General features: G+C 42.6%; 1 long non-coding RNA gene and 1 pseudogene across 1 annotated transcript; both read left to right on the forward strand.

Annotated features, from left to right (window-relative positions):
- Window positions 1-8,235: 8,235 nt before the first annotated feature.
- On the forward strand, window positions 8,236-16,614 carry LOC138846963 (uncharacterized). The gene is made up of 3 exons (XR_011384502.1): window positions 8,236-9,121; window positions 13,044-13,314; window positions 15,630-16,614. It is a non-coding gene; the product is annotated as an uncharacterized lncRNA (long non-coding RNA).
- Window positions 16,615-21,992: 5,378 nt separating this feature from the next.
- Window positions 21,993-26,578, forward strand: LOC138846960 (26S proteasome regulatory subunit 10B pseudogene; annotated as a pseudogene).
- The last annotated feature ends 402 nt before the right edge of the window (window positions 26,579-26,980 follow it).

Raw genomic sequence — 26,980 nt, forward strand, 5'->3', positions numbered from 1 at the left:
GATTTACACAAGGCCACAGTCAAAGTGGAAGTTCTAGTCTCCCTTCAGAGAAAGGTACCTCATTCTTTGATGGCCCATTCTTTCCACTGGGATCTCACTCACAGAGATCTTTCATTTGGTCATTTTTTGCAAGACTGTCTTGCCTTTCCATGCCAAAAATACTCTCATGGGCTTTTTAGCCAGATCCGAATGCCTTAAGGGCTGATTCTGAGGCCAGAGTGCTGTTTAGGACATGATTTGTATTTTGTGTGTCATAATTTAAGGATATTTCCTTACCCTGAGAACAAGAAGATATCACCTTATGTTGCCTTCCCTTTTTTATTGTTTTGCCTTTTGCATTTAGTTCTGAATCTCGTGAAACTAAACGTAGCAGTCAAGTTTTAATATTTTTTTGCACATGAGTCCCACTTGCCCCACTTCTGCTTATGGGAAAGACAGTCCTCTTTCTCTTATTTTAAAGTACCATCCTTACAATACATCAAGCCCATTCTGTGTGAGTTAGCTTTGGAATCATCAGTTCCCTTCCACTGTTTAACTTGCCCATTATCAGATTGTCCTAATTACCAGAACTAATGTGTCTGTATGTCCTGGGGAGCAAGTCCTCTCATCTTCTTCTTCAAAAGTTTACTTTGGCCATTCTTAAGCTTTTGGGTTTCCATATAAAATTTAGAATCACATCTTTGCTATAGAACAGTAGCTGAAAGAGAATTGAGATCATTATAACATAAAGTATACAATCAATAATCATGTTATATCTTTCTACTTAAATAATTCATGTTTTATTTCTCTCAGTAATGCTTCATGATTTTCACAAAGGGATCTTGGACTTTTATCAGATTTATTTCTAGGTGTTTGATTTTTTATGCTTCTGTGTATGTTTCATTTTAAAAAATAAACTTTATTTTTGGAACAGTTTTAGGTTTACAGAAAAATATTAAGTGGAGATACAGAGATTTTCCTCTTCTGCCCCCTCCCCCCCACATTTCACCTATATCAACATCCCCCACTGGACGGTATGTTTATTCTCATTAATTAGCCTACATTGACACATCACTATGAGCCGTAGTCCACAGTTTACTCAGATTCACTCTTGGTGTGATATATCCTACAGGCTTTGAAAAATGTACAACAACACATATCAATCATAATTTAATGCAGAGTTATTTTCTCTGCCTTAAAATTCTTGTCCTAGGCAACCACTGATCCTTTTACTGTCTCCATAGTTAAGTCTGTTCTAGACTGTCCTATAGTTGAAATCACAAAAATAGGTTTCTTTTACTTAGGAATATACATTCCTGGTTCTCCTATGCAAGCTTTTCATGGTATGATCACTCATCTCTTAACACAGAGTAATATTCCATCATCTGCATAGACTACAGGTTATTTATTTCTGGAGACTGCATGACTTCCTGCTCAACCCCAGCTGGGCCTTCTTCCTGGAGAGGAGAAACTGGTGAGCAGTTGTGGCTGCCCCAGTGGTGGCCATGGCCTGGGTGCCCAAGGGGAGGGGAAGGGACACCCCATTCCCTAGGGTTGGGCAGCCCAGGCAGAGATGTGAACTTCATAACCATGGCAGAGAGGGTCATGTGGGTAGCCCCACAGGCATGTGGAGAGATGTAGGGTCCTGGTGGGCTTCAGTAGAGTTGGAGACAGTGGAGACAGGGATGGATAGGATGTTGGGGGATGAGTTTCCTGGGGCTCTGCAGAGAATTAGGGGCCAAAGAAAACGTAGTCTATAATATTAAAGATTATATAAATATATTAATAATCTGTAGGTAAAAGTAAGTTATCCGATAGAAGGCACTGGGGGAGAATATCTAACCTTTGAAAATTAAGACAGTTTTCTTCATAGAATGAAATCACATTTCCAAATGGACTAAACATTTAAATATAAAGGATAAAACAGAATTTCAGTTAAAATCTTAAATTCTGAACAAATGCACAAACATCTCTGCTCCATCCTAAATGCTGTTTATCAGTAAAAATCATTTTGAAGAAGGCTTGAACACTCAGGAGCACAAAGAATGAGAGAGAAAACAACAGCAGCAAAACTCTGGAAAGAAGAAAGCAGATGAGCAGGTGAAAACATACACATAAGCTGTGAGCCTGCAGTGGGGAAAGTTGAGAAATGGCCTCAGTAACGCAATGCAAACCCCCCAAGCCTCAGGCTGCTGAGGTGGGCATGAAGTTGAGGGTAAAAGAGTGTTTAATGAGCGTACTCACAGTGCACTGGGGAGCCTCTGCCCTGCCCATCCAGGCTGTAGCCCAGGTTTCATTCCCTTCAGAGGGTCCTATAGGTAGAGTTGAGAAAAAGATCCTGTGCTGAAAAGAGATCCAGTGAAAATTATTCACTGAATACTGGGACGTTATTTTCTCTCAGATTTTAAGAATTTGAATAGTCAGACTTCGACTCTCCAGGCAAAAAAATTAGATGAGAATTCCCTGGAGAAAATGTCCAAGCTAGGAGGAAAGATAACAGGGTAACAACATTGGGGGGTTCCCAAGGAAATAATTTGCCTGCCTTGCCCTGGAAAACCTAGGACAGATCAGCAGCAGTCCAAGAGAAAATGTTCATTGCAAACTGGGGAATGGGGAATCTCACACACATCTGATTGAATGGTTAATCTACCCCAGGTGGACTGCCCTTAATGAGAAACCACTACAGATTTTTTGGTTTGTTTGGGGGATTTATTTGTTTATTTGAAAGTCAGAGTTACAGAGAGGGAGGGAGAGAAAGAAATCTTTTATCTATACTGGTTATAAGAAGCCAGGAGCCAGGGGCCCCACCTTGTCTCCCCACAGGGTGACAGAGGCCCAAACAATCAACCCATCCTCAACAGCCATTCCGCAGGCCTCTAAAAGGGAGCTGGATCAGAAGTGGAGCATCCAGGGCAGGCACTGGTCCCCACAATGGATTGCAGTGCTGCTGGCTGCCCTACCCACTACACCACAGCACTGGCACCTGACCTCACTGTTTTTGACCATACTTGTAAGAACCGTCCTCTGAGAAGTGCATGGCTGAAGCATCTGACTTGATTTTTATAATGATGAGAGATATGGATACAATTCCGTTCTTCTATGTAAATACATCAAGCTTTGCCAGCACCATTTGTTGAAGACATTATCGTTACACCAATGAATGGTCTGAACCCTTTTGTCAAAAATCAGGTGGCTGTATGTATTTAGATTAACTTTGGGATTCTCTGTTTTGCTCCACTGGTCTGTGTCTCGGTTTTTTTTATTGCCAGTCACATGATGTTTTAATTAGTGTAGCTTTTTAATATGTTGTGAAGTCAGGTATTGTGATGTCTCCAGCTTGATTTTTATTTCCTCAGGATCACCTTAGAGGTTCTGGATCTTCTGTGGTTCCTTATGAATTTGAGGGTTGTTTCTCTAATTCTGTAAAGAATGTCATTGGTATTCTGTAGATTTATTTACGTGAAATAGTTTTTTTTAAAGATATAGATTCTTCCAATCCACAAGCAGGAGTATCTTTCCATTTTTTGTGTCCTTGATGGTTTCTTTGGTCGGTGTTTGAGAATTTTCATTATAGAGATCTTTCACTCATTTCATTAAATTTATTCCTCAATATACTAAGTTTTGTGGTTATTGTAAATTGGATTTTTTGTTGATTTCTCTGTCAGTGAGGCCATCATTAATATGTAAAAAAGCAGCTTTTTTTGGTATGTTTATTTCTACCTTTAAACTTTGCTGAATTGGTTTATCAGTTCAAGCAGCATTTTAATGTAATGTTTGTGTTCTTCCAGGAGCAACATCATGTCACCTGCAAACATTAATTATTTGACTTGCTCTTTTCCAATTTTAGTGCCTTTTATTTTGTTCTCCTCTCTAATTGCTCTTGTGAAAATTTACAGTACTTTATTCGGTCAGAGTGGTGAAAGTGGACATCCTTGTGTTGTCACAGATTTTGACAAAATGCTTTCATCTTTTCCTCATTCAGCATAATATTGGCAGTTGGTTTGTCAAATATCACCTTTATGATTTTGAGGCATGTTCCTGCTATGCCTAATTTGTGGAGGGATTTTTTTTTGTACCATAAAAGGGTAATAAATCATACCAAATGCTTTCTCTGCATCTAATTTGAGTATGGTTTCTATTCTTTCATTATGTTGATTAATTTATGATGTTGATTGTTTTGCAAAATGGAACCAGCATGGCATTTCTGGGATCAATTCCGATTGATAGTTATGTATGAGCTTTTTTTTTTTTTTTTTTGACAGGCAGAGTGGACAGTGAGAGAGAGAGACAGAGAGAAAGGTCTTCCTTTGCCATTGGTTCACCCTCCAATGGCCGCCGCGGCCGGTGCGCTGCGGCCGGTGCACCACGCTGATCCGATGGCAGGAGCCAGGAGCCAGGTGCTTTTCCTGGTCTCCCATGGGGTGCAGGGCCCAAGCGCCTGGGCCATCCTTCACTGCACTCCCTGGCCACAGCAGAGAGCTGGCCTGGAAGAGGGGCAACCAGGACAGAATCCAGCGCCCCGACCGGGACTAGAACCTGGTGTGCCGTCGCCGCTAGGTGGAGGATTAGCCTAGTGAGCCGCGGCGCCGGCGTATATATGAGCTTTTTGAGGCTTTGAATTGTTTATTTAGTACTTTTTAAACTTTTATTTAATGAATATAAATTTCCAAACTACAGTTTATGGATTACAATGGCTTTCCCCGCATAACTTCCCTCCCACCTGCAACCCTCCCCTTTCCTGCTCCCTTTCCCCTTCCATTCACATCTAGATTCATTTTCAATTCTCTTTATATATATATATATATATATATATATATATATAGTATATATTAAGTAAAGATTGCAACAGTTTGCACCCACATAGAAACCCAAACTGAAAAATACTGTTTGAATACTAGTTATAGCATTAAATCACCATGTACAGCACATTAAGGACAGAGATCCTACATGAGAAGTAAGTGCACAGTGACTCCTGTTACTGACTTAACAAATTGACACTCTTGTTTATGGCATCAGTAATCACCCTAGGCTCTTGTCATGAGTTGCCAAGGCTATAGAAGCCTTTTGAGTTTCCCGCCTCTGATCATATTGAGACAAGTTCATAGTCAAAGTAGAAATTCTCTCCTCCCTTCAGAGAAAGGTACCTCCTTCTTTGATGAACTGTTCTTTCCACTGGGATCTCACTCACAGAGATCTTTCCTTTAGGTCATTTTTTTTTTTGACAGAGTGTCTTGGATTTCCATGCCTGAAATACTCTCACGGGCTTTTCAGCTGGATCTGAATGCCTTAAGGGCTGATTCTGAGGCCAGAATGCTGTTTAGGACATCCGCCATTCTATGAGTCTGCTGTGTATCCCGCTTCCCATGTTGGATTGTTCTCTCCTTTTTTTTTTCTATTGATTAGTATTTTCAGACACTAGTCCTGTTTATGTGATCCCTTTGACTCTCAATCCTATCCTTATTATCAACTGTGAACAGAAATTGATCACTTGGACTAGTGACATGCATTGGTACATGCCACCTTGATGGGATTGAATTGGAATCCCCTGGTATGTCTCTAACTCTACCATTTGGGGCAAGTCAGCTTGAGCATGTCCAGAATTGCACATCTCTTCCCTCTCTTATTCCCACTCTTATATTTAACAGGGATCACTTTTCAGTTAAGTTTTAACACTTAAGAATAACTGTGTATTAATTACAGAATTCAACCAATAGTATTAAGTAGAACAAAAAAATACTAAGAGGGGTAAAGTATTAAGTTGTTCATCAACAGTCATGGCAAGGGCTGACCAAGTCACCGTTTCTCATAGTATCCATTTCACTTCAACAGGTTTCCTTTTTGGTGCTCGGTTACTTGTCACCGATCTGGGAGAACATATGATATTTCTCCCTTTGGGACTGGCTTATTTCACTCAGCATAATGTTTTCCAGATTCTTCCATTTTGTTGCAAATGACTGTATTTCATTGTTTTTTTTTTTTTTACTGCTGCATAGTGTTCTACAGAGTACATATCCTATAATTTCTTTATCCAGTCTACTGTTGATGGGCATTTAGGTTGTTTCCAGGTCTTAGCTATTGTGAATTGAGCTGCAATAAACATTAAGGTGCAGACAGCCTTTTTGTTTGCCAGTGTAATTTCCTTTGGGTAAATTCCAAGGAGTGGGATGGCTGGGTTGTATGGTAGGGTTCTATTCAGGTTTCTGAGAAATCTCCAGACTGACTTCCATAGTGCCTGACCAGTTTGCATTCCCACCAACAGTGGGTTAGTGTCCCTTTTTCCCCACATCCTCGCCAGGATCTGTTGTTGGTAGATTTCTGAAGCTGAGCCATTCTCACCAGGGTGAAGTGAAACCTCATTGTGGTTTTGATTTGCATTTCCCTAATTGCTAGTGATTGTGAACATTTTTTCATATGCCTGTTGGCCATTTGGATTTCCTCTTTTGAAAAATGTCTATTGAGGTCCTTGGCCCATCTCTTAAGTGGGTTGTTTGTATCAAGATACCAAGGACATTCTTCTCAGATCTAGAAAAATTATGCTGAAATTCATATGGATACGCAGGAGAACTCGAATAGCTAAAGCAGTTTTGTACAATGAAAACAGAGCCGGGGCTGGCGCCGTGGCTCAACAGGCTAATCCTCGCCTTGTGGCGCCGGCACACCGGGTTCTAGTCCTGGTCGGGGTGCTGGATTCTTTCCTGGTTGCCCCTCTTCCAGGCCAGCGCTCTGCTGTGGCCCGGGAGTGCAGTGGAGGATGGCCCAAGTCCTTGGGCCCTGCACCCCATGGGAGACCAGGAGATGCCCCTGGCTACTGCCATTGGATCAGCGTGGTGCGCCGGCCGCAGAGAGTCGGCTGCGGCGGCCATTGGAGGGTGATCCAATGGCAAAGGAAGACCTTTCTCTCTGTCTCCCTCTCTCACTCTCCACTCTGCCTGTCAAAAAATATATAAATAAATAAATAAATAAATAAGAAACAAAGCTGGAGGCATCACAGTACCAGATTTCAGGACATATTGCAGGGCAGCTGTAATCAAAACAGCATGGTACTGGTACAGAAATAGATGGATAGACCAATGGAACAGAATAGAAACACCAGAAATCAAACCAAACATCTACAGCCAGCTTATATTTGATCAAGGATCTAAAACCAATTCCTGGATCAAGGACAGTCTATTCAATAAATAGTGCTGGGAAAACTGGATTTCCACATGCAGAAGCATGAAGCAAGACTCCTACCTTACACCTTACACAATATCCACTCAACATGGATTAAAGACCTAAATCTATGACCCGACACCATCAAATTATTAGAGAACATTGGAGAAACCCTGCAAGATATTGGCACCGGCAAAGACTTCCTTGAAAAGACCCTGCAGGTGCAGGCAGTCGAAGCCAAAATTAACAATTGGGATTGCATCAAATTGAGAAGTTTCTGTACTGCAAAAGCAACAGTCAGGAGAGTGAAGAGGCAACCGACAGAATGGGAAAAAATATTTGCAAGCTATGCTACAGATAAAGGATTCATACCCAGAATTTACAAAGAGATCAAGAAACTCCACAACAGTACTTTGTTGAGAATCTTTGCATCTATGTTCTTCAAGGAAATAGGCCTGTAGTCTTTCTATTTTGTTTCTTTGTTTGTTTTTGGCATCAAAATGACATTGGCCTCCTAAAAAGTGTTTGGCAGTGTTTTCAAATAGTTTGAATATTGTTGGAGTTTGTCTTTAAAGTTTTGTAGAATTGGATAATAAAGCCATCAAGTCCTGGACTTTACATTGATGGAAGAATTTTGCTTACTGCTACAATCCCACTACTTTTTATGAGTCTGTTAGATTGTCTTTATTTTCTGGATTAAATTTGGTAACTTATTTGTATTGACAAACTTCTCCATTTTTCTGAGGTTTTCCAGTTTATTTGCATATAATATTGAATGGCAGTTTCTTTTGAAGCCTTGTGTTTCAGTAGTGTTGGTTATAATGTCTGCTTTTTCATCTAATCTTATTTTTTGAGTTTTTTTCTCTCTTTTTCTTTGTCAGTCTTGTTAGAGGATTATCTATTTTTTTGACAGGCAGAGTGGACAGAGAGAGAGAGAGGAGGGAGAAAGGTCGTCCTTTTCCATTGGTTCACCCCCCAATGGCCGCTGCGGCCGGCGCACCGCGCTGATCCAAAGCCAGGAGCCAGGTGCTTCTCCTGGTCTCCCATGCCAGTGCAGGGCCCAAGTACTTGGGCCATCCTCCACTGCCTTCCTGGGCCACAGCAGAGAGCTGGACTGGAAGAGGAGCAACTTGGACAGAATCCGCCACCCCGACTGGGACTAGAACCCGGTGTGCTGGCACCACAGGCAGAGGATTAGAATAATGAGCCACAGCACTTGCCCAGAGACTTATCTATTTTTTAAAAATTTTATGTGAGGTAAACAATTTTCATGTACTTGCCATATACATATTCAGGAACATATTGATTCCTCGCACCCAACACTTCCTCTAGCCCATACTTCTTCCTCTTCCCTCTCCTGTTTTCACTGTTAATTCTAATAGAAAAATATTTTCAGGTAACTTTATACTCATAATATTCACTGTTCATTAAGTAGAAAGTTCAACAAATAGTATGAAGAAAATAAATTGTTCCTCAACATGAGACAAGGCTTGTAAAAAAAGCATCATATCTCAAAATACTCATTTTACTCCTACACATTATTACGTGTTAAGTACTATATTAGTTACCACAGATCAGGGACAACATATGATATTTGTCTTTTTGCGACTGGTTTATTTCACTAAGTATAATGGTTGTTTTCAGTTGTATCCATTTTATTGCAAAAGACAGCATTCCATTTTTTCTTGCTGAATAGTATTCCATAATGTATATATACCACCGTTACTTTTTTTCCAGAATTATTTATTTGAGAGGCAGAGTTGAGAGAAGGAGAGACAGAGAATAAGAGGTCTTCGTTCTGGTTCACTCCCTAAATGGATGCAATGGCTATATCTGGGCTGATGTGAAGCCAGGAGCCAGGATCTTCTTCTGGGTCTCCCACACTGTGCAGGGGCTGAAGGACCTGGGCCATCTTCCACTGTTTTCCTAGGCCTTCGTCAGGAACAGCCAGGCTTTGAACTGGCTCCACTATGGGATGCTGGTGCAGCAGGTAGGAGACGTATTCCACCTTGCCACAGTGCCAGTCTCCATAATTTCTTTATCTAGTTATCATTTGATAGACATCTAGGTGAATTCCATATCGAGGATGTTGTGAATTGGGCTGCCATAAACATGTGGGCACAGATAACTCTTTCATCTGCTGATTTCAATTTTTTTAGGTAAATTCCCATGAGTGGCACTGCTGGTTCCTATGGTTCATCTATTTTCAGCTCTTTGAGATGTCTCCATACTGTCTTCCACAATTACTTCACCAGATTACATTCCCAGTGGATTAGGGTACTGTTTTATAATAATATTATTATTAATATTATTAACATATTATAATTATATTAATAGTTGACAGGAAGAGTTACAGACAGAGAAAAGTGTTCCATCCAGGGGTTCACCCCCAAATGGCCACAATGGCTGGAGCTACACTGATCCAAAGCCAGGAGCCAGGTGCATCTTCCTGGTCTCCCATACAGGTGCAGGGTCCCAAGCATTCGGGCCATCCTTCACTGCTTTTCTGGGCCACAGCAGAGAGCTGGACTGGGAGAGGAGCAACGAGGGCTAGAACCTGGTGCCCATATGGGAAGCCAGCACCGCAGGAGGAGGATTCACCTAGTGCACCATGGCACTGGCCCCTAGGTACTGTTTTGCCACATCCTTTGCAGCATTTGTTGTTCATTGATTTCTGTATGCAAACCATTCTGTCTGTGGTGAGGTGAAACTTCATTGTGGTTTCGCTTTGCATTTCCCTAATGGCTAGTGATCCTGAGCATTTTTTCATGTGTCTGTTGTCCATTTGAATTTCCTTTCTTGAAGAATGTCTGTTCAAGTCTGTTGCCCATTCTTAACTGCATTGTTTGTTTTGTTGTTGTTGAGTTTTTTGAGAACTTTATACATCCTGGATATTAATACTTTATCAGTTACATAGTTTGCAAAGATTTTCTCCCATTCTGTCGGTTGCAAAGTGAACTTTTCTGAGTTTTTGTTTACAGTGCAAATGCTTCTCAGCTTGATGTAATCCCATTTGTATGTTTTTGCTTTTATTGCCTGTGCTTCTGGGTTCTAAGAAGTCTGCACATGGCAATGTCTTGCATCATTTCCACAATGTTCTCTAAGAATTTGAAGGTCTTAGGTTGTACATTTAGGTCCTTGATCCTTTTTGAGTTGATTTTTGTATTAGAATAAGGTAGGTTTCTATTTTCTTTTTGTGCACCATTTTTTGAAGAGATTCACCTTGTCACAGGGTTAGATTTTAGATCCTTTGTCAAAGATAAATTATTAGTAAAAGTGTGGATTGAGTTTTGGAGTTTCTGTTGTGTTCCATTGGTCTACATGTGTAGTTTTTGCCAGTATCAGGCTGTTTTGATTGTAACTGTTCTGAAATATGTCTTGAATTCTGGTATTGTGATGCTTCTGGCTTTGCTTTTCACATACAAGATTCCATTAGCTATTCTGGGTCTCTTGTGTTTCCATTTGAATTTTAGCATCTTTTTTTCCCTAGATCTGAGAAGAATGTAACTGGCATTTTGATTGGGATCACATGAATCAGTAAATTGCTTTTGGTACTACTGACATTTTGATTATATTGATTATTTTAGTCCTTGAACATTAAAGATTTTTTTCCAATTTCTGTGTCTTCTGTTTCTTTCACTAATATTTTTATAATTTTCATTATAGACATCTTTGGAATTCTTGATTAAATTTATTCCATGGTATTTAATTTTTTTGTAGCAATTGTGAATGGGATTGCTCTTAGAAGCTCTTTCCCAGCCATGGCTTTTTATATATAGACTGTTGATTTCTTTTGTTAATTTTATATCCTGCCACTTCACCAAACTCTTTTATGAATTCCAGTAGTCTCTTAGTGGAGACTTTTATTTCCCCTCTGTATAGAATCCTGTCATCTGCAAGTAGGGGTAATTTGACTTCCTCCTTACCAGTTTGTGTCCTTTGGTTTCTTTTTCTTGCCTAATAGCTCTGACTGAAACTTCCAGGTCTATATTGAATAGCAAGGGCACAAGTTGGCATCCTTGTCTGATTCCAGCTCTTCATGGGAATGCTTCCAACATTTCCCCATTCATAAGATGCTGTCTATAGGTTTGTCATAAATTGCCTTGACTGTGGTGAGGAATGTTCTTACTATACTCAGTTTCCTTAAGGTTTTCATTATGAAAGGATGTTGTATTTTGTCAGATGCTTTCCCTGCATCTATTGAAATAAACCTATGGTTTATTTGAAAGTTTTATTATTTGAGCGGCAGAATTATAGACAGAATAGGAGAGACAGACTTTTAATTGGTTGGCATACAGTCCTTTGTATTAACTCTTGATAGATAAATCTTTTTATCATCTGTGGTAGCTATTGTTACCTTTCATTTTTGATCTCTGACTTTACTGATCGGGGTCTTCTTCTTTTTTTTTTTTTTTTTTAAGGATAGTTGGCCCAAGAGTGTATAAATATTTTAAGCAAGTTCTTCATTTCACTGATTTTTATATTCTTTTTTGCTTTCAATTTTGTTTATTCTCTAATTTTAATTATCTCTTTCCTCTTCCTAATTTTGTGTTTGGTTTCATTTGTTTTTCAAGGGCACTACGTTGGTGGCTCTTATTTGATGCCTTTCCAATTTCTTGGTCTAGGGATCAATTTCTCTAAACTTTCCATTTAATACTCTTTCGCAGTTTCCCATAAGTTTTGATATGTTATACTGTCATCTTTATTCGTTTCCATAATTTTTTATTTTTTGTATGACTCACGGTTCATTCAGGAGCATGTTCAGTCTCCATGTGGTTGTATATGTTCTTGAGGTTCTTGGTGTGGTCATTTGCCCCTTCATTCCATGTGGTCATGGAATATGCATGGTATGATTTCGATATTTGTTGAATTTGCTGAGACTTATGGCCTACCATATTGTATATCCTGGAGAGTGGCTCAAGGCCTTAGTTCCTGTCAACCATGTGGGAGACATGGATCCAGATCCCACTTCTCAGCTTTAGTCCCATGTGTGGGCATTTGGGGAGTGACTTAGTAGATGAGAACTATCTCTTGCTATCTCACTCATAATGAATTATTAAAAATTTTATCTCTCTTTTTACCTGGAAACTTGATTTAAAGTATTCAAACTTGATGTATTTCATATATACAAATTTAGAAACACTAATTATTCCCACCCTACCCTCCTTCCCTCCCTCCCACTTACCCACCCAAACATGCTCCCATCCCTCTTCATTGTTTTTAAAGATTTATTTATTTGAAAGTCAGAGTTACAGAGAGAAGAGGCAGAGAGAGTGAGAGAGGTCTTCCATCTTATGGTTCACTCCCCAGTTGGCCACAACATCAGAGCTGTGCGGATCCGAAGCCAGGAGCCAGGAGCTTCATTTGCGTCCCCCGCACGGGTGCAGGGGCACAAGGACATGGGACATCTTCCACTGCTTTCCCAGGCCATAGCAGAGAGCTGGATCACAAGAGGAAAAGCTGGGTCTCAAACTGACGCCTATATGGGATGCCGGTGTTCCAGGCCAGGGCGTGATCCCACTGCACCACAGCTCCCATCCCTCTTTAATCTCCATCCACTCTTCCCATTCTTACTTTATGCAAAAATCTATTTTCAATTATTTTATACTCACAATATAAAGACTACACTAAGTAAAGAATTCAACAGTTTGAAAGAATTAAAAAAAAAAAAAAACCCGTTCCTGAAGAGGCAAGACATGGTTTGTTTAAAATCATCATTATATCTGCAAGAGTTGTTTAAAATCATTGTATGTCAGAGTGTCAATATAACTTCTAAGGATCACGTTTTAGGTACTCTGTTACCACAGATCAGGGAGAATATACATATTTGTCTTTTTGGAAAGGCTTATTTCACAAAATGTAACGTTTTTACAGTTGCATCCAGTCTCTTTTTTTTTTTTTTTTTGGTATAGGAAAAGCTTTCTTACCTGCAGCATACCGGAGATCAACACTGGCCCTCTATCCAAGCCTGGAGCCAAGACAGCTGTCACCCACTTTTTTGACACTGCCTGGCCACTTCCGGTGCTGCTGGGAGGAAGAGGCGGGTCCTAGATGGATGGCGCTTGTGCAGTCAGTATGGTGGATACAGAGCCGACGGTGGCAGCATGTTGTCGGCTGCTAGAGTTGTCGGCTTCCGGCGGCGTTTTCGGCAGCAGTACTGGCCTGGAGAGTGCGGGAGCGAAGGTGAGTTTTTCTTAAAAATCAGTGAGAGGCCTGGGACCTCGGGAGGTGGGAGGGTTGTGGGGCCTCGGAGCAATGTAGACACTCAGGTCCACAGGCTGAGTGGCCGTGGGGGCGGGCGGCGGCTCGGCTGTGGGAAGCGGAGAAGCGGGTGGCTGGGCTCACGCTGGAGGACAGGACTGCAGGTTACAAGGTATGTTTATTTGTAACCTGTAACTTAGTTATTTCATCAGTTCTAGCAGTATTTCTGGTGGGTGTTTTAGTTTTCATTGATTTTTATGAGTCTTTTTAGGATGTCTGTGTCTTCTGGAATTAATCTTAGTAGGTTATGTGTATTTGTTATCCAGGGATTTCTCCATTTCCTCCTAGTTTTCCAGTTTATTAATATACAGTACTGAATAGCAATTTCTTTGAAACCTTGAGTTTCAGTGATGTTGTTTATAATGTCTGTTTTTTGTCTGTAATTTTATTGACTGGAGTTTTTATCTTTTTGTTAGTCTGGTTAGAAAATTATCTACTTTTTAACATTTTATATCAGGTATGTAAATATCATGTATTTCTTATATATAGATTCAAAACATACTGATACTTCTTCCCATGCTAGCATCTCTCAAGCCTACACACCAGCCTTTTTCTTCCTCCTTCTCTTGTTCCCACCCTTAATTCTTTGAATTATCTGCTTTCAGTTAACTATATATTCATATGATTAAGTAACAGTGTTCAACATGGAGTATGAAGAACAAAACACTGTTCTTGAAAGTGAGACTAGAACTATAAGAAACAATTTTATCTCAGAATTTCATTTTCTCTCCCACACATTACATTTAGGTACTTTATTAGTTACCACAAATCAGGGAAAAATGTGTTATTTGTCCTTTTGGGACTGGCTTATTTCACTGAATATACTGGGTTAAAGTTACATCCATTTTGTTGCTAAAGACAACATTTCTGTGTTCCCCAATGGGTGGTATTCCATAGTGTATATATGCCATAATTTCCTTATCCAGTCATCAGTTCATGGACATCAGGTTTAATTCCACAACCCAGCTATTGTGCACTGAGCTGCAGTGAACATGAAGGTACAGATAACTCTTTCAAATCTACTGATATAATTTCCTAGGGGTAAATCACCAGAATAGGGATTGCCGATAAATTTCATAGTAAACGGTAGATTTATTTTCAGCTTTCTGAGGTATCTCCATACTGTCTTCTGCAATGGCTTTACCAGTCTACATTCCCACCAAAAGTGAGTGGATCAGAGTACTGTATTCCCCACTTCCTCGGCAGCATTTATCGTTGTTGATTTCTGTATGAGAGCCATTCTGACTGTGGTGCGGTGAAACCTCATTGCCATTTTGATTTGCATTTCCTTGATGGCTAGTGATCCTGAGCATTTTTTCATGTGTCTGTTGGCCATATGGATTTCCTTTCTTGAAACATGCCTGTTCAAGTTCTACGCCCATTTCTTAACTATATATTTTTTTTATTGTTGAGCTCTTTGTCGATTGTAGATACTAATCTTTTATCAGTTTCTTGTTTGCAGACAGTTATCTCCCATTCATTCTGTTGTCTCCTCACTTTGCTGAGTGTTTCTTTTGCAGCGCAGAAGCTTCTCAGTTTGATGGAATCATGTTTCTCTGTTTCTGTTTCTGCTGCTTTTGCTTGTGCTTCTGCTGTCTTTTCCCAGAAATCTTTGCCTATGCCAGTGTCTTTCATGTTTCCCCAGTGTTCTCTAGTAATTTGATGAGATTGGGTTTTAGATTTTGTTCCTTGAACTATTTTCAGTTGGTTTTTCTATAAGGTGTAAGGCATGGGTCTTCTTTCATAGTTCTGCATATGGAGGTCCAGTTTACTCAGGAACATTTTTGAAGAAACCGTCCTTTGCACCTGGGATTAATCTTTAGCGCCTTCTTCCAAGATAAATTGATTGTAGATGTGTGGATTGGTTTCTGGAGTTCCTTTTCTGTTCCATTGTTCTATATGTCAATATTTTTACTAAACCAGTTGTTTTGATTGTAACTGCCCTGTTCTGTGTTTTGCAATCTGTTTTTGCGATGCTTCGAGTTTTGTTTATGTTGTATAAGATTGCTTTCACTATTCAGATGTTCTGTGTTTTCATAAGAATTTTAGCATTGTTTTCTCTCCATCTGGGCAAAATGTTATTTGACCTTTGATTGCGATCCCATTGTGTCTGTAAATTGCTTATAGTAGAATGGAAATTTTCATTATTTCGATTGTGCCAATGAATGACCATGGAAGATTTTTCTGTTTTGAGTGTCTTCTTCCATTTCTTTAATATTTATTAATTTTCATTGTAGACATTTTCATGGATATGAAACTGGATGCAGTTGAAGTTCATCTGCTGGGTAATCTTCCATTTCTGGGGACTGCTCGACTTCCTGCTAAACACAGCTGGGACTTCTTCCTGGAGAGGAGCAACTGGTGAGCAGATGTGACCACCTCATGTACGTGGCAGCCTTGGAGCCCAAGGGAAAGAGTAGGGAAGGGATACCACGTTCCCTGTGGCTGGGTGGGCCATGTGGACAGTGAAGTTGACTTTCATCCCATGACAGGGAGGGTCAAATGGAGTAGCCCCAGAGGTTGGGGTAAAAGAAATGTGGGGGCCAACGGGGTAGAGGAGAGTTAGGTGCAATGAGGATGAGGGCACTTGGATGTTGGGGAATGCGTTCCCCCAAGTTTTGCAGTGAATCAGGTGTCAAAGAATGTGGTAAGAGGGGGAATATTGGGGCGTCCAGGCAATGAGAGGGAGGCCTGGGAGGAGAAGTGTGTGCTGTTGCCTCAGAGTACAAAACACCAAAAGTCTGTTTTTGAGGGATATGGAAATAAAAGTTTGGGTTTTAGAATTCATGGTTAAGGATGACAAGATTGCAAGGAATCTCTGCTGGGGGGGCTGATAAGGGTAAATGCCACAGAAGAACTTGGGACATGCAAGGCACTTGGGAGTTGGGAGCTGAAATGAGGTAATTTCTTTATGTCATCATCTTTTGATAGATAGGGAAAATGGAAGGATTATATAGAGGAAGTCAGGTGACTTTCAACAGAATTGTAACATGAAGGAGGTGTTAGGTCAACTTATAAGAACTAGTGGAGTATCAGAGTGTTAGACCTGGGAGAGGGTCTGGGGAGCAACCTTAGGAAAAGTGAGGGAAGGGAAATGGGTGGACTGGTAGAGGGAACTTTCAGAAGGGATGGGGAATGGATGCTGAGTTAATCAGGAAATTCAGATAACATCTGCAGAATACCAAGAGATGGAGAAGATGTTATCTGAAAGAAAACTGGGTTGTTAAGGGACTAGGGAACATGAAGACCTTGTCTTAGGCTGGGAATTAAGTTTGTGGCTTGTAGTCCACTTGTAGACGTCAGAATTCGGGCAGAGGACTCTCTCTTGATAAACATGTGCTTCTTGGCTTTTGAATGTGTCTGTTATTCGCTCACATTCGTTCTTGTTATTTATCTAATACTGAATGCTTCTTGAACATCCTTGAGAAAGTTTGTGGAAAGAGGATGTTTGTCGTGATGGGTGTTTTCCATATCTTTCTAGGCAACTCTGCATGAAAGCTCCTGCTTTCATGATGTTTTTGTTCTTATTATTTTGGGGTGCTAGGGATGGCTTGAGTCCTAAAGGATTTAAACAGAAAGAATACGGTATGAGCTCTTGGAATAGCTTCCCAATTTGTTGGAATTCAAACCTAGTGATACTTCCTATTCTACAACTGCTTTTTTTTGCCAGCTCAGATATTGCCAGTTGCTTTTAGAGTCCCTAAACTGTGTCTCTGTGTCAGACTGTGACATTTATTAGGAAGGCGCATTCTTCCTTAAGTGTTACTTAAATGATGTGTCATTCTTTACAATGCAGTGTTATTTGGTACTTTTGAGTAATATATGTTCAGAATTATATAGCTTACTCGTTTTTTAAATATTTATTTTATTTATTTGAAAGAATTACAGAGAGAGGTAGAGACAGAGAGAGGTCTTGCATCTGCTAGTTCACTCCACAGATGGCTGCAACGGCCGGAGCTGGGCCAATCTGAAGCCAGGAGCCAGGAGCTTCTTCCAGATCTCCCACATGCATGCAGGGGCCCAAGGAGTTGGGCCATCTTCTACTGCTTTCCCAGGCCATAGCAGAGAGCTGGATTGGAAGAGGAGCAGCTGGGACTAGAAGCAGTGCACATATGGAATGCCAGTGCTTTAGGCCATGACTTTAACCTGCTGCGCCGGCCTCTGTAGCTTACTCTTACTTTTAGAGTATTTCTACAGAAACATTTTCATACTTATATTTTCATAAAAGTCCTAGAATTTTCCACATACACAATGTTACTAATGTGCACAGTGTGTCTCATTTTCTCTGTAGTGTGAGTACTTTTTTTTTCTATAAGTTTCCATTAAACATTGATATTGTGTCCAATGGTTGCGTGTATATGTTTAGGGTCAAAAAATTCTTCAATATAATTTATAGACTGATTTAAAAATAAACCACATTCCCTTTTCTCTGCTCTCCTTCTAACACTGACTCTCCCAGAGTCCCCTTCCATCCTTCCCTCCTTCTTTCTTTCCTCATTTCCTTCCTTTTCCTTCCTTCCAGTTTCAGATAATATATTTTATATTTATATTACAGTAATAAGGCTAATAAGAAGTTTAAGAAGTAAGAACAGGTGTGCCGGTGATATGGTATCCCACAGGGGAGTCAGTTCAAGTCCTGTCTACTCCATCTCTCATCCAGCTCCATGCCAATGTGTATCCTGTGGCCAGTGAGGAGTGCGCCTGTGCCTGGCGCTTTGACCCAGAAGTGCACCCGCAGGCGCCGCCACTTCTGCCCTCGATGCACTGGTGGGAGTGCATGTGTCCGCTCCTGCCCAGAGCCTTGAGGAGCCGCCTTCAACGCTGGTGGCTGAACCTGAGGAGACCCAGGGCCCTGCAGACTCAGGCTGGGATCAGGTGAGGCTACAGCCGGAGGCGGCCGCATCAGTTTCCTTGGGCTTCTGGAAACTTCCAGGCGTGGTCCTCTGCTTCGACCCCTACCTGAAGACTACACTTTGGGACTCAGTTCCTGTTCCTGAGGAACAGAAACGCTCTTTGTGTGGGGAGTTTGGCGCGGTGGCCTTCCTGTGATGGGGTAGTCATGGCCTGGGGTGCAGAGCGGGGGGAGGGGTGTGTGTAGGGTGTAGCTGGGATAGAAGGTGGAGGAGAGGAGAGGGTCAAAGGGGAAGCAGGAGGAGAGAGGAAGTGGGGAGAATGAAAGTGGAGAGGCGAGGGAGGGAGGGGGAGAAACACATGTGGGGGAGAGGAAAGGAAGGGGAGAGTGACAGGAGTCCCAGGGCTTGTGTGTGGGAGGGGGATTGTGAGAGGAAGAACTTTCCCCAGGGCTCTGGGTCCATTTGGGGGGTTTTCTGTGCCTGGCCAGAAGTAGCCTTGGCTAGCTGCGTCTGTCGAAGAGGCTTTGACTGACAGCCTCTCTGCTCCGGGTTGTTCAGCAGCGTAAGGTGTGTGTGCAGGAACATGGGGACACGGGGCACTCAAATTAATTGGCATGTAATCCGGTGAATTTTCACAGACTGCACACACAGAGGAGAAAGCAGAAGCTTAGAGAAATGCCAAGAATCCCTCAGTGCCCTGTTCCAGCCTGCCCCAAGATTCTGACACCTCACAGTAAGTACTAGATATTTTATTCTATTTAAAGAATGGTTTGCAAAGCAGAGTTCTAGATGAGGCGGGGCGGGAGAGATCTTCAGGGTATGGGTTCACACTGCAGGTGGCTACAATGGCTGGTGGTGGGCCATGCCGAAGCTAAAGCCATGTACTTTATCTAGTACTCCAGTGTGGGTTCAGGAACCGATGCCCTCGGGCAACTTGAGTTTGTGTAACACACTACCTGTATATGTAAAGTGCTTACCCCTTTTATCACCATTTATTTGCTAAATACCAATATCACGTATAAGACTGTGAGCTTGTCCAGGGCAGGACTTTGTCTCTGCTTTCATTCCTGTAGTCCCTGATACACAGTTGGAATTCAGCTTATGCAGAACTAACAATGCACTCACTGTTGGATCTTGGGACAGGAACTGTTGGTTATAGAAAGGTCTGTTTACAGGAATAAAGGTAGGAGGGCCAAGAAGGGATGTTTAAGAGAATCAGCATTAATGAAGCACTTTCAGTGGTCAGGTTTCTTAATGTACCATTGTCTCATTTCTAAATAACAACACAAGGAGGGGAAGCAAGAGTTTTATTTAATTATACCACATTGTCCTGTCTAATCCTCTTCAAAACTCTGTGAGGAAGGCACCACTGATACCTTTTTAAATATGAGTTAAAGGAAGTGGGAACCAGCCCTAGGCCATATATAGATATCAGTGAAGTTCCAGTTTAAATCCTGCTGTGCTTGCCCCTCCTGGGCTGCAGGGTGTGGGCTAATGTGAGAGGTGAGTGTGTGAGGAGTGCAGGGAGGGTCCTGGAGGTGCGGTGCGACTTGTCTGCTGGGAGTGTCTCTGCAGGGCCAAAAGCCTTGACTTTTCAGGGTTGCCTGGATTTCAGCTTGGGCTGTCTGGAGTTGAGATTCTGAGGGCAGGAGTGTGGTGGGTCTTGCCAGTTCCAGCCTTCCTTCTCTGAGCAAAAAAGTAGCTAAGATGAGGCTGAGGGCCCTGTGAGTCCCTGCCCCACAGGCAGGTGCAGTGGGGGCCTGGGCTGTGCTTGCTAGCACAGGTGCCTCTGCCACACTTGATCTTGTGGCGGTTGCAGTGATTAGTAAAGTGGGTTCTTTGCTGACCCCAGGGAAGTGGCATTTCTCAGCTTCCCAGTTCCACGCGTGGTATGATGGCATGCCCCTGAGGGATCAGTGGGAACCATGCACAGGCATCTAAAGATAGGAGAAAATAGTGATTGCTAACTAGCCTCAGGCTGGCGGCTGTGCTGGGTTAGTGAGGAGTCCCCGGCCAACCCCCACAGCACCTTCAGGCAGAAGTGCTTTGTTCATCGCTGTGTTACTTTATTGCTTTCTGTCCCTGAGTTACAGCTACCCCGAATGGCTTAGAATTTTCTCAAGCATGTAATTAGAGGAGTGGCTGTGAATCTAGGAAACAGTTTGGTCTTACTAAGGTAATCATTAAAAGTCCCTGAAAAGCATTTGTAGGTCAATTTTTCACTAATTTTTGCTCACTGTTTCCTCCGGTTTGTTACTCCTCTTTGTGAATCGCCTCCCCCCACCTCCCCATGACATGGTCATCTTGGAATTCACTTTGGAAATGAAGAGCATGTCTACCTCTCTGGGTTCCACTTTGGTGAATGTCACAGGCAATCCCTTCTTTACCAGTTGGGCGGTTCCATGCATGGTACTTCATGAGCACATGAACATTTTGTCTTGCTGAAGGAGGCTTGTTGGCGTTTATCCAGTGAATACTGTGTATCAGTGGTTGTGAACCCTGCTTCCTCTGAGACCTTGGAACTAATTGGGGTGGTTCTGTGTGCCTGGTTAATGACGTTTCCCTCTTTCGTAACAAGGAGTGATACAGTTAGAAGCATACAGGCTTGGCTCTGTTCACACCAAGCATTTTTAAACAAACTAGCCTTTCTAAAAAGTCTAGCACGCAGACCCTCCCAGTGAGGGTTGTGTACGTGAGATGAGGTTCTCTTGGCTCTGGTGTTTTGAGATGTTTGGACCTCGTGTCATCTGAGGACATTGGCATCCAAACATCTGGCATCCAACCATCTCAACAACTAATGAAATTGATCATTTTAGCAAACTTTTCTTATTTATTCATTTGTTATCTTTAGAACTCAAAAGTTTGGAGCTTTGCTTTACTTTAAAATGATGCTTACCTTATTTCTAAGTCTGACAAAATGCATACAGACTCTCTCATTGAAATCAGATGCAGTTTAAGGGTCTGTTTTATAAGCTGTTTGATAGAACAGGTCTGTTTGTGTCTTCAATGAATGAAGAAAGGTGAAAATATTAAAAGATATGACTGTCCTTTTTTTAAAAGTTTTCTTATTTCTTTGAACGGCAGAGTTAACAGAGAGAGGAGGAGAGACACACAGAGATCATCCAACTGCTGGTTCACTCCCCAAATGACCCCAATCCCCGAGATTGGGCCATGATAAAGCCAGGAGCTTCCTCTGGGTCTCCCATGTGGATGCTGGGGCCCAAGCACTGGGGCCATCCTCTGCTGCTTTCCCAGGTGCATTAGCAGAGATCTGGATTTGAAAGTGAATTAGCCAGTGGGTCTCAAACCAGCACCCAAATGGGATGCCTCAGGCAGAGGCTTAACCTGTTGGGACACAATACCAGCCCCATGACAGTTTTTTATGTATGTCCATCAAAATCTATTTGAAACATGACAGCATGTTAAATGTCAGTTTTCAAAAAACCACATGCACAGAGGAACAAATGCACGCACAGCACTGTAGCCAGGCAGCCACAGAGTGACACAGTCTCAAAGTCCCATGTGCACGCATGCAAGGCTGGCTGTGCTCGTTGGGTTTTCCAGCTTCCTGCGGAGGAGCAGTAATCCCCATAACTTAAGCCCAACCCCTTATTTCTTTGGGCTAGGGCAAGGGGAGTCATGAGAACTAGATCAGAATGAATGCTAACTCACATTACTCATTAGCAGTTCTCTTTGGTGTTTACCTTAGTTCCTTTATACCATTTTAAGGTGAACATTCACTAGCAGCACATGTGCAAAGTTGTGCAGCCAGCACTGGCATCTATTCCAGAACTTTCTTCTCACTCCTCACCCCTCCAAGATACATCGTCGGCTGTCACAGACAACTTGACAAAAGTAAGCTGAATCCAGGAACAAGAGCTTCTTTGGATATGACTACACTAAGTATCATGAGAGATTTGCCAGGAGTGATGGATTCACTGGTTTACAATATGCCTCATTGGAACCCAGGGAATATTTTTTACTCTGAGATTAGAGGGCTGTCAGATCCAATTTAAGAGAGGTAATAGAATTACCTCTTAAAAACCTAGAGTTATCCCAGCATGTAGGAGTAATACCTCCAAAAGGCTGTTTGTTATATGGAACTCCAGGCACAGGAAGAATGCTTTTGGTGAGAACTGTTGCTAGTCAGCTGGATTGTAACTTCTTAAAGGTTGTATCAAGTTCTATTGTAGACAAATAGATTGGTGAAAGTGCCTGTTTGATCAGAGAAATGTTTTATTATGCCAGAGACCGACCATCAAACATGCATCATTTTTATGGATGAAATAGATGTGATTGGTGGTCATCGGTTTCCTGAGGGTACATCAGCTGACAGATTCAGAGAACTTTAATAGAGCTGCTAAATCAAATGGATGGGTTTGATACTCTGCATAGAGTTAAAATGACCATGGCTACAAACAGACCAGATACACTGGACCCGGTTTTGCTACGTCTGGGAAGATTGGACAGAAAAATACATATTGATTTACCACACGAACAAGCCAGGTTAGATATATTGAAAATCCACACAGCTCCCATTACAAAACATTATGAAATAGATTATGAAGCAAGCATGAACCTTTTAGATGGCTTTATTGGAGCAAACCTAAAGTGTTTGTACTGAAGCTGGTATGTTTGCAGTTCGTGCTGATCATAATTTTGTAGTACAGAAAGACTTCATGAAAGCCATCAGAAAAGTGGGTTATTCTGGTTGGCACCATGGTTCATTAGGCTAATCCTCCGCCTGCGGCACCGGCACCCCGGGTTCTAGTCCCGTTTGGGGCGCTGGATTCTGTCCCGGTTGCTCCTTTTCCAGTCCAGCTCTCTGCTGTGGCCCGGGAGTGCATTGGAAGATGGCCCGAGTCCTTGGGCCCTGCGCCCACATGGGAGACCAGGAGAGGCACCTGGCTACTGCCTTTGGATCAACGTGGTGTTCGAGGCCGCAGTGGCCATTGTGGGGTGAACCTAAGGAAAAAGGAAGACCTTTTTCTCTGTCTCTCTCTCTCTCACTGTCCACTCTGCCTGTCAAAAAAAAGGTGGGTTATTCTAAGAAGCTAGAGTCTAAATTGGACTACAAACCCGTATAATTTACTGTCAGTTTTTTGATTGCTGCATGGCAGACATTGGCTTAATGTAAAAATAAAGCTAAGCAAACAATATGTGTACTGGCAATGATCTCATTAAAAATAAGAGTAAAATATGTATGAGTAACATAAATTAGTATATAAGTCAGTGACTCCACTTTTAAGATGGGTACAGAAGAAATCGGTATGTTGTTCATGTATTTATTGCAGCAGAAATTAGAAAAGAAGAATGTGTTGAAGCTTTTCATATTTGCTATGTGAACATTTTGTAAAACATTGAAAATGGTCTGGGAGTAGTACAAGAGAGTATTTCTTATGATTTATATCATTTGAGTATTGATTTAGATAGGCTATGGGAGGAAGTGAAACATCAGACCTTTGATATTTAAGATCCTCCATAATATGTTGCATTAATAGTCTTTTTTTGACAGGCAGAGTTAGACAGTGAGAGAAAGAGACAGAGAGAAAGGTCTTCCTTTACATTGGTTCACCCCGCAAATGGCTACTATGGCTGGCGCACTGCGCTGATGCGAAACCAGCAGCCAAGTACTTCCTCCTGGTCTCCCATGTGGGTGCAGGGCCCAAGCACTTGGGCCATCCTCCACTACCTTTCCAGGCCACAGCAGAGAGCTGTTCTGGAAGAGGAGCAACTGGGACAGAATCCGCTGCCCCAACTAGGACTAGATTGCCGGTGCCATAGGTGGAGGATTAGCCAAGTGAGCTGGGCGCCGTCCAACATTAATAGTTTTTCAAAACTGTTACTTAGGAACCCAAGAATCTGCACAATAAATTTGATTTCACCACCAAAATGTATCTTCAACCTGCCTATATCTGCCACCACTCTAAGCCAAGGCAAAGCTGAACTCTGTTCTTGCATGGCTCATAGAGCAAGTGCCTACATAAATTCTGTACCCTGGATGCCCCAAATGCCTGGTTATAACCCCAACCATAGCCCATCCCACCATAATTCTCTTGACTGAATTCAGTGACCTCTGAGCTGATTTCTTCTATCAGTAATCTTTTCCTCTGTAATATGTTTTCCACTCAGCATCCAACGAAATCTTTCTGTACAAATGTATTTTTAAAATTGTTTGAAAGGGAGGGAGCTGGTTGGGAATGGATAGGAGGGAGAGAGGAGAGAGGATGGAGGACAGAGGACAGAGGACAGAGGGGAGGGGAGAGGGAAGCAGGGAGAGGAAAAAGGGGAGGGAGGAGGGAAGAGGGGATAGTAGAGAGGGAGATTCTCCATCCACTGGTTTATTCTACAAATATAACCCTGTGACTTGACTCCTTGTGTGTGGCTGCCTACTTTGTGCTATCCTTGATGGATTCTTTGTACTTCTCTTCCTTCTCTCTTACTTGTGCATTACCTATCATTTCAGACCACATCTGAAATGCTTTGCTCCTTTTGGGTGCCCCATTTCTCTTGAGGTGATCTTACTGTTGTGGCTTCAACCAATGTTTCTATGAGACTACCTTCCAAAGTAGTGTCTCCATCATCAGCCTTCACCATGAGATCCAAATCTCCATTGCCACCTGCCTGTTAGAGACACACACTTGAGTGTCTTGTGGGTACCACAAACTTCCTCTTCCCTTTTTTTTTATTTTTTATTTTTTAATTTTTTTAATTTTTTAAATTTTTTTATTTTTTATTTTATTTTATTTTTTGACAGGCAGAGTGGACAGTGAGAGAGAGAGACAGAGAGAAAGGTCTTCCTTTGCCATTGGTTCACCCTCCAATGGCCGCCGCGGCCGGCGCACTGCGGCCGGTGCACCGCGCTGATCCGATGGCAAGAGCCAGGAGCCAGGTGCTTTTCCTGGTCTCCCATGTGGTGCAGGGCCCAAGCACCTGGGCCATCCTCCACTGCACTCCCTGGCCACAGCAGAGAGCTGGCCTGGAATAGGGGTAACCGGGACAGAATCCAGCGCCCCGACCGGGACTAGAACCCGGTGTGCCAGCGCCTCTAGGCGGAGGATTAGCCTAGTGAGCCGTGGCGCCGGCCAATTTTTTTTATTTTTGACAGGCAGAGTGAATAGTGAGAGAGAGAGACAGAGAGAAAGGTCTTCCTTTGGCTGTTGGTTCACCCTCCAATGGCCGCCGCGGCTGGCGCGCTGCAGCCGGCGCACTGCGGCCGGCACACCGCACTGATCCAATTGCAGGAGCCAGGTACTTATCCTGGTCTCCCATGGGGTGCAGGGCCCAAGTAGTTGGGCCATCCTCCACTGCACTCCCAGGCCACAGCAGAGAGCTGGCTTGGAAGAGGGGCAACCGGGACAGAATCCGGCGCCCCGACCGGGACTGGAACCCGTTGTGCCGGCCCCACAAGGTGAAGGATTAGCCTAGTGAGCCATGGCGCCGGCCTCCTCTTCCCTTTAAACCTGCTCCACACATTGCACTGGATCTCTGCAGTGGTGGCTCCATCTGAGTTGCCTTCCAAGTTGGAAAGTTTGGCAGCACCCTATTTCCAACAATCTGTCTCCTAGTAGTCACCAAATCAATACCAGTGGTGTCTCAGGACCTACACAAGCACTCAGACCAAAGCTGAACATATGCTGATAACTATTACTTCTGTCTGGATTCTTTCTTCCAGGCTTTTTCTGCTTTAGGCCTGCATACCACCTGCATTTTCCTAGAAATCACAGGTGACTCTGTCTGATCTTTTCTCATCTCTTGCATACTTGCCAAAGCCCTAATCCCTTAGAGGGGATTCCAAGGCCTCATTCTCAGGTCTGTTCACAACTTCCTATTCCAAGCCGCCCTCCTCCCAAACAGCCCCTGCTTCTGTCATGCCAGACTTGTCATGGTTCTGCATATAGGCAGTCACTACTTGATGTTCCTCAATGTTTTCAGCTTGAGAAACTCCTAGCCATGTTTCAAGATATCCAACTCAAGGGTCTTCCTTCTCTTTGATACTTTTCTCTCATTCCCCCAGGCAGAGCTATCGTATCCAGAGCTTCTGTAACACACTACCTATATACATAACGTACTTAACCCATTTTATCACCATTTTTTTGCTAAATACCCATATCTTGTATAAGACTGTGAGCTTGTCCAGGACAAGACTTTGTCTCTCTGCTTTCATTCCTGTAGTCCCTGGTACACAGCTGGTGTTCAGATATGCAGAACTAACAACACACTCACTGGTGGGCCTTGGGACAGGAAGTGATGGTTAATGAAGGGTCTGGTCACAAGAACAAAGGTAAGATGGACAAGAAAGGAGATTGTAACAGAGTGGCATTCATGAAACCCTTTCTTTTTTTCCTACTTTTATTTAATAATTATAAATTTTCGGGGGCTGGTGCTGTGGCTCACTTGGCTAATCCTCCGCCTGCGGCGCCAGCATCTCATATGGGCACCGGGTTCTAGTCCTGGGTGCTCCTCTTCCAGTCTGGCTCTCTGCTGGGCCCAGGAGTGCAGTGGAGGATGGCCCAGGTGCTTGGGCGCCTGCACCCGCGTGGGAGACCAGGAGGAAGCACCTGGCACCTGGCTTCAGACTGGTGCAGTGCACCAGCTGTAGTGGTCATTTGGGGGGGCGAACCAATGGAAGGAAGACCTTTCTCTCTGTTTCTCTCTCTCACTGTCTGTAACTCTACCTCTCAAATAAGTAAATAAAGTCTATAAAAAATAAATAAATATAAATTTCCAAAGTA

This window comes from Oryctolagus cuniculus, chromosome 19 (assembly GCF_964237555.1).
Source record: "Oryctolagus cuniculus chromosome 19, mOryCun1.1, whole genome shotgun sequence".
NCBI lineage: Eukaryota > Metazoa > Chordata > Mammalia > Lagomorpha > Leporidae > Oryctolagus > Oryctolagus cuniculus.